Source organism: Helianthus annuus, chromosome 11, assembly GCF_002127325.2.
Source record: "Helianthus annuus cultivar XRQ/B chromosome 11, HanXRQr2.0-SUNRISE, whole genome shotgun sequence".
NCBI lineage: Eukaryota > Viridiplantae > Streptophyta > Magnoliopsida > Asterales > Asteraceae > Helianthus > Helianthus annuus.
In genome coordinates this window covers 162,090,164-162,098,837 of record NC_035443.2, presented here as the reverse complement: position 1 = coordinate 162,098,837, position 8,674 = coordinate 162,090,164, and the positions used below count along the sequence as shown (strand labels likewise).

Sequence of the window (8,674 nt, the reverse complement as noted above, 5' to 3'; positions counted from 1 at the left end):
AAGGTTTTGCTTTTGCCAATGGACTACCACCCCATTGGTGATCTAAGATATGGATTTACAAATTCGAATGTTAAATTTTTCGATCGTGATTTCCTTGTTTAATTCGTATGGTATAGGTTTTTTCATAAATTGGTTTTGACGATAGATGAGGTGAAAAATCTATACTATCTTCTTGCAAGAAGGATAAGGTGGACAACTTGTATACACATCCATCCTTTTCCCTTCATCTTATATACCTAATTACCTACAATCATATTCAGTGTTTTGAATTATTTTATTCTTTTTACATAATAGTGGGAATGCCCACACGTTGCGGAGAGATAAAAGAAAACTTGCAACGCAACGTGTTGATGTACAAAACGTGAGGGTCGGTTGCGGCCTTCTTCAGCTGGGGTGAATCAGCGGTGTGCGGCGATTGGTGGTTTCATGATGGCGTTTGGTGGTTATTGTGCAACGGCCGGTTACCAGCTTCAATTGTGTGATTCTAGTTATGATATGAGGGGTTTTAAAGATATGGGAGGCCATACATATACTTAGCTCTTGAACCGCCTTCCCATAATCTCTGTAAAGAAAAAATGTTTTAGTATCGCGTCAAAGTTTTTCATGTCAACCCAACCCGACCCATTTGGACCTATACAAAAAGGACTCATTTTGGCCTAAGAAAGGATTTCATACCTGCTATAGTACCACATCATGCCGTGATCCCGCCTCAAAGCCCAGTTATTTGGCTGCAGAATCAACAGTATCTCTGAGGCCATGATAGCCAGCCTACAGTTCAAAGATCAAACACACAACCGGACTCATTTAGACCACAAGATTCAAGTTATCGGCTAATCAGGGTAACTACAGAATATGCCTTTTAATTTACCTAAGATCTTGAGGGCGCAACAACGAAATGCTAGAACCATTGATCTTACTCCATTTCCCGTTATCATCATGCATTCGTCTGACAGGAGAAGTCAACATCAATCCATGGTTAATTCTTGACGCGCGTTTCCAATGAAGCCGCTACGAAGTTTTTTAGAAAATCAATAAAAATGACGAATAAATGTAGTTTATCACATAGTTTAAGTAATTTAACTTGTAATCAAATTAGCAAGATATATCCCTATTATGTCCCGATTCGTAGCAATGTCATGAACCGGAAGTGAATTGCAGGTTAAGTCAGACGCCATAGAGTTGGGTCCTCAACACACCGTCCGTTAACAATCCCAATAAGCTATGTCTTGAATTTACCTTAAAAAGCTCCTGGTAAACAAAAAGTATTCATTATTCATATATCATTATGTAATTTTTTTGATTATTTAATCATGTCAAATGTACCTCTGGGTTCCCTGTTTTGGGCCAAATCAAGAAGTCTTCACCGACCCGAGACCCGACAATGGTAAACTTAAGTCTTTGATAAATCTCAATATATTATGCTAAGCAAAATTGTCTTTGATAAATCCCCAAATCTACCAACCGCTCCGCCACCGCCGCCACTATCCACCCTCCTCAACTTCCTTGAATCCGAACCGTCTCCAGTCAGATCAACTGTTTCATCACCTTCCGTAACCATCTCGTCTCCTTTATATTCGCGAAACGACTTAAACCGGTTAAACTTATTAAATGGTTGCTTCAGCGACCGCCCTCGGATATTTGAGAGCGTGTCTTGCGACGCGCGATTGACATCGACCATACTCCTATGAAGCACTGGAGTAATATTAAATGTCGTTGCCAGTTCTACGAAAGTACGACCAAATCTTACCGTGTAAGTACCGATCTTCGCTGATGCCTTCAATTCACTAAACATCACAAGATAGGTCAATACTGCCCTCTCATCAACCTGTCCAAACTGGCACTTGAATATTTGGAATTTTGGATTGAGAAGAATAGTTAAATCATGTTGACTTCAGATAGTCAAACTGTTGATCTGCAAGAACTTGATTGTTGACATTGACTTTAGAAAGTCAATCCAAGATACCTATGGTTACAACACAGAATCAGATATCACAAGTAAATATACAACCATGTTTTCTATCTAAAGCTTGCATATGATCATCGTTAAATTACACCAAGATACGTGTACAATCAACGAATAGGAACTGATTTCTAGAGCTAAAATAAGAGATTTAACATCATGGTTGAAACAGAAACAATTATAGTATCATTATAACAGTATATACAAGTAGTTTACCTCTGTTTTCGCGTGGATAAACGTTGAATTCGCGTCTATTTATCGTTCATATGGTGCTGATACGGCACAAATTTATTCCCAGACCAGTCTCTTTGCTGCATCATCATATTATAAGGATGAGAATGAGAATGTGTTTCAAACCCATTATTATAAACGCCCCCACCCGGATGATAAGGCACAAATTTATTCCCATACGTACACATTCTATAAACCTAACAAAAATCTATATACAGTCACGGATATAACTTTGATGAAAACTCACCACACATACATTCTTTTACCTTCAACATAATAGGCACTTCCCAGAACTGAATTTCTCTTTTATAAATACTTCAGTGGGACCATCACCATAACTGAAGCAGACACTGTGATTAGGGCTGTAAACGAACCGAACGTTCAACGAACAGTTCGTAAACCGTTCGGCTGGAAGCTCGTTGATGTTCATTCGATTAGCTTAACGAACGAACACGAACAAAAAATTTTGTTCGGTTAGCTTAGCGAACGAACACGAACATTGGTCTCGTTTGTTCGACTGCGTTCGTAAACGTTCGGTAATATGTTCGGTTACGTTCGTCCGTGTTCGTTTGATTATATTAAAAATAATAAATAATAAACTTTTATCTAAACATACTGAAAACTTAGAACCCTGTTTTTTTCTAAGTTAGCTAACATTTGGACATGCTAAGACATCGTTTGGTGGTGTATTAGACTTCTTGTGTTTTGATTTATCATTTGATGGTTGTATTTAACTACTTATATCCAATGTTTAAGGATAACCATATTTTTATTTTTTTTTATTTTCAAGTTAAATGTTCGTTTGCGTTATTTTTTATTCACTTGCATTCGTTTGTGTTCGCTTGCGTTCGTTTGTGTTCGAGACCAGTGTTCACGAACTATTCGAGAACAACTGAATTTCCTTAATATGCGGTCCGTTTAGAATGTTTTTGAATAAGAAAAAGCGCAGAGAATGTTTTTTTGATTTTATTATATACGGCCCGTATATAGTTATACGAGCCGTATACAAATGTATACGATTTATAAAAAGTTGTTTATATGCAGTGATTTGTATTTAGAATTTAAAGTTGGCAAAATGAAACATTTGGACTAAACTGGCAGAATGGCCCAAATCAAAGAGACTAAAATGGCATTTAACTCTATTATTTAAGTTAAAGTTGTTTATATGCAGTGATTTGTATTTAGAATTATGTTTTGATGTTAGTAATTGTTAGTTTGTAGTAAATAAAATATATCGTTTATTCTGTATGCAGTTTGTAATCGGTTTTAATCTCGAAACACTTTAAAACATATAACTCGTACATGATACTCGTAACCAGTTTTTTTTTAATAGTTGAAAAATGATCAATTGCTATTGTTTATTTACAAATTATTAACTCTATAACATTTTCTAAGTTGGATGACCAGTGCCGGCCAGCTGCGTGTCAGCTGGGTATTTGCCCACGTGTCAACATGTAATTGGATAGAGATTTACTTTTCCTTAATCTCTCTCCTCCGGTCTCTATCTACCACCGACGGCTTTATCACCATCGTCGTTACAAAACCGACACTTTTTTGGGAAAATTATTGACTCTGCGTAAGATGCTTCAGGAGTGGTTGTTTGAATATTCGCACACCACCAGCCGGCTCTCCAACCACCGTTTAAGCAGCACTTTTTCTTTGCTAAATTATCGCGTTCACATACTGGTTGTCTGAATCTGCTGAGTCGTTAGAAGACATGCCGCCATCGGCAGCGGCGATAAGCGAATCCAACCATCCCCGATCTATAACTGCATCACAGATTGGGGCTCCATAGTTTCACTCATCACTTAATCGCCGTCAAAATCACGAGCCGTGGAGCACCATCAATTTCGATCGGACAAAATAGGCGACATGAAGTCGCCGGAAACCCTCGCCGGTAAACCGATTCACTATCGTCATACCCTAGCGGCCTAGCCCAACTGTTAAGATGTTGAATAATGGATGATAGATGGTCGCTGGGATATTTGCGGCTGTTAGAACGGTGGATGATAGATGGTTTTGAGATTTTGAGACTAAAATAAGGAATATAGAACGGTGAGTGCACCTGCTTTACTTTCGGAATATACCGGGTTTTCCCCGGAATTGGTGGTGGACTCGGGTTACTCTCGGAGTACTCCGTTTGTCCAGTGGGTGCCCCGAGAGTGCTCGGGATTGAGTTTGTTAGCCGTTCAAAAAAAGAGAAGGCTTCTTTGTTCTTACCCATACTTTTGTAATTAATGAATGGATACGTGGTATTGTCCTCATTTAGCCAGGTTTTACTGGGTTGTAGAATGCTCCCAAACAACCCTTGAATTTAGGTAAATTTTAATTTAGAACTTTGTAACTTCATAATTTTCATCATGTACCCTTATATTTAATTTAAATCTAACAAAAGACAATCCTTGGAACACTTTAGTAAAATCGTTGAAAGTAGACACATATTAATATAAGAATTAATTTATTATTTTAATTTTTTTTATATTTGAAAATATTATTTCTTCCGCTTTACCACCCCGTGTAAATATCTTTGTATGGTTTTGATCGATGTAAAAATATGCTCGATCTAAAGACATATTCGTCGTTTTATAAAACGTCATATTTTAAAAGTTATACGAGAAAAACGAGTGAATCAGCTGAATTAATATATATAAACAAGCTAGCTAGCATGTCAAGCAGGTAGGTAGGCACGTCAACCTATCCCACATCGACCAGAAGTTTGTTTGAGGTGCTTGCTTGCTTGCTATAAATAAAAAGCTTAGGATTCATTTTTCTTTGCTCATTTCTTTTATTCTTCTCTCTATACGTTGGTGTTCTAACCAATAATCACTCAATCGCTATTACGATTCATTTTCCGACCGACCAACATATCCAATGGATGTTTAAGTGCCGCCCATATTAGGGTTATACTTTGTCGTTCGTCGTTAATTCGATGAATGTTTAAGTATCGCACTTTGTCGTTCGTTATGAGAATTTGATCTCATGAGTTATCGTAAAAGCTGTATTGATCATTAACCCGGTTTTTGTGAAATTCGTTAAGGTTCGAATCTCATGACTACCGTTAAGGTTTGATTTGGGTTTTACACCAATACGTATTCCATTCTGTTAAACTATGTATTTAACTACCAAGAATACTCCCAACTACACACTTACAATCAAACAAACTATTAAATCATCAGAAGATCCAGAATAATAAAGTGCATGCTTAATTATCGGAAGAAGTAGGATCAAGAAGTTTATTAACTCAATCATGCATGCTGATTTGTGAGTCATTCTCTTTTTATCAATTGTTTTACAATACTCCAAATTATTTTCAGAATTATAACTTACAGTGATTAAGTTTATGTAATCACCAAATTACAGCCAGTATGTGGGGTATTGTGCACATTACTACAGTTTTTATCACAATTAGGTGGGCGAACCTAAAATTAAGTGATACGTCATTCATTGGGGCAGCCAATGGTGATATGACCACTGTCACAGATCCGGTCGAGTGACAAATACTGTGGGTAGTTGGTTGATATCAGAAACATGTGTAAAAGATCTTAACACTGTGAATTATAACAAATGTGTCGTTTTCAGTAAAATGAATGAACTCACTCAGTATTTCCCGCTGACAAAACCTTTTTAAAACGCGTTTCAGGTAATTACAGTAGATTGGAGTAAGGATTGGATCCGGCACTAAAAGACTTCAAGAAGTGGCTTATTTCATTAATTAAATCAAATTAAGAAATATTGTTTTTATTAAAAGCTACCTTTGTAAAACATGGAAGTTATTCCATCTATTTAAATAAAATCCGGTGTTTCTAAACTCTGATATTTTCCTAACTCACGGTCCTGATGAAATTTCCGCTGCAATGTTTTTCAAAATAATCACCGGTACCCTTAGAACCGACAATGGAGGAGAATTTATAAATGAATCCATGAAACGTTTTTGTCAGGACAAAGGAATTATTCACTAAACAACTTGCTCACATACTCCTGAACAAAACGGCACGGTTGAACGAAAAAACCGTATTCTTTTAGAAATAACTCGGGCTTCTCTTATTGAATCTCGTGTCCCAAAATCTTTCTGGCCCGAAGCTGTTGCGACTGCCACATATTTAATCAATAGGCTCCCAACTAAAGCTCTCAATCTTAGGACTCCTCTTCAAGCCCTATCTGATTTCACCAAACTCCCCCCCTCCTCTTACACTTCCACCCCGTATCTTTGGATGCTCTGTCTTTGTTCACATACCCAAAACTGAACGTGGAAAACTTGGACCATGTGCTGAAAAATGTGTCTTTGTCGGCTATGGCATTGAAAAAAAGGGATACAGGTGCTATAACCCTAAAACTCGACATATGCACACTACACTTAATTGCGACTTCCTTGAAACCGAGTTCTTCTATACCTCCCAATACATCGGTGAGGGGGAGAAGGAATATGCTAACACTCTGAGTTGGTTAAAATGGTTTCCATCGTCATTGGAAGATAATCACGGTACCAAAAACGAGTCACACGCTTCCACACAATCCAGTGAACCAAATGTCAGTACTACTAGCCATGATCCTCCTAGTCCAATCACTGAGGTAAGTAATTCTCAAAGAAATGAGGATACCCAAAATAACGAAACACATGAGAATATTCAACATAATGAAACCTACACTGACATCTCTGACAATCATGAGTTTCCTATAGAACAAACTGTGCAGGAAGAATCTTTGCAGGAAGAGACAACCGGTAGGTATGAACTTTCACCTAGAGCTAACAGAGGAGTTCCTCCAAAACGATACTCCCCAGAAAAGGAGACGAGGTCTTCTAGATATCCCATGGCAAACATAGCCGAAGGAAACTTATCTAGAGAAGCCAAGGCCTTTGCTTCCTCCTTGTATAGTGAGGAACTTCCAAACTCTGTGGAACAAGCCTTTGAATCAAAGAACTGGAAAGGTGCTATGGAAGCGGAAATGGAGGCTCTTGTAAGAAATGATACGTGGGAGAAATGTGTCCTTCCTCCAGGAAAGAAACCAGTCGGTTGCCGCTGGGTCTTTACAATCAAACACAAACCAAACGGCACCATTGAGAGATATAAAGCACGGCTGGTAGCAAAAGGGTACACCCAAACATATGGGATTGACTACTCAGAAACCTTTTCCCCGGTAGCAAAAATTGACACCATTAGTGTCCTTTTTTCTATTGCTGCTAACGAAGGGTGGCCTCTTCACCAATTTGATGTGAAGAATGCCTTCCTCCATGGAGAATTAAAAGAAGAAGTCTACATGGACGCCCCTCCTGGATTCACAAGAGACTTTAAAAACAAGGAAGTATGTCGGCTGAAAAAAACTCTCTATGGGCTTAAGCAATCTCCTAGAGCATTGTTTGGCAGATTCACGTCAGCTATGAAAGGATGTGGTTTTCAACAAAGCAACTCAGATCACACATTATTTCTCAAACGAAGAGGTAACTTATAACCTGTTTAATTGTATATGTTGATGACATGATCATTTCAGGAAACGACGAGGAAGAAATAAGGAAGTTGAAGACAAATTTGTTCAAAGAATTTGAAATGAAGGACTTAGGAAGGCTCAAGTACTTTCTTGGGATCGAGGTTCTAAGATCCAAGCAAGGGATTTTTATATGTCAAAAGAAGTATATCCTTGATCTTCTAGCTGAAATAGGGATGGTCGATTGCAAGCCAGCTGATACTCCAATGATTACTAACCAGAAACTTTGCATTGAAGAAGGATCAGAATTAGTAGACAAAGGAAGATATCAACGGTTGGTGGGTAAACTTATATACCTGTCACACACTCGACCATATATTGCTTATGCAGTCGGGGTGGTTAGTCAATTTATGCACCAACCTCAAATTGCTCATATGGACGCCATATGGAGGATTATGAGATATCTCAAAGGGACTGCGGGACATGGGGTTCTCTTCCAATCCAACAAACACCTAAAGGTCCAGGCATATACTGATGCTAACTGGGCTGGAGATAAAGGAGATCGAAGATCAACATCGGGTTACTCCACCTTGGTAGGAGGAAATCTGGTCACATGGAGGAGCAAGAAACAAAAAGTTGTTGCTTTATCTAGCGCCGAGGCAGAATTCCGAGGAATCGCACGAGGTCTAGCAGAAGTTCTTTGGATACGCAAACTCCTGAATGAAATTGGATTCCGTCAAACTGAAGCAAGTATGATCATGTGTGATAACAAAGCTGCTATACATATCTCCGAAAATCATGTTCACCATGATCGTACAAAACATGTGGAAGTTGACAAACACTTCATTAAAGAAAAACTCAAAGCAGGGGTTATAGAGCTTCCCTTCGTTAATTCAAAGGACCAATTAGCAGATATATTAACCAAGGCCGTCAACGGAAGAATCTTTAATCAATGTCTAAGCAAGTTAAGCATTGGAAATCCCACTACTCAACTTGAGGGGGAGTGTTAGAAAATATTCCAGGATCAGAAAGCTTTCATCATTTCCTTGTGTGGATATCAAA

General features: G+C 38.3%; 1 pseudogene; it reads right to left on the bottom strand.

Annotated features, from left to right (window-relative positions):
- Positions 1-208: 208 nt before the first annotated feature.
- LOC110888667 lies at positions 209-1,678 on the bottom strand (annotated as a pseudogene).
- Positions 1,679-8,674: the final 6,996 nt, after the last annotated feature.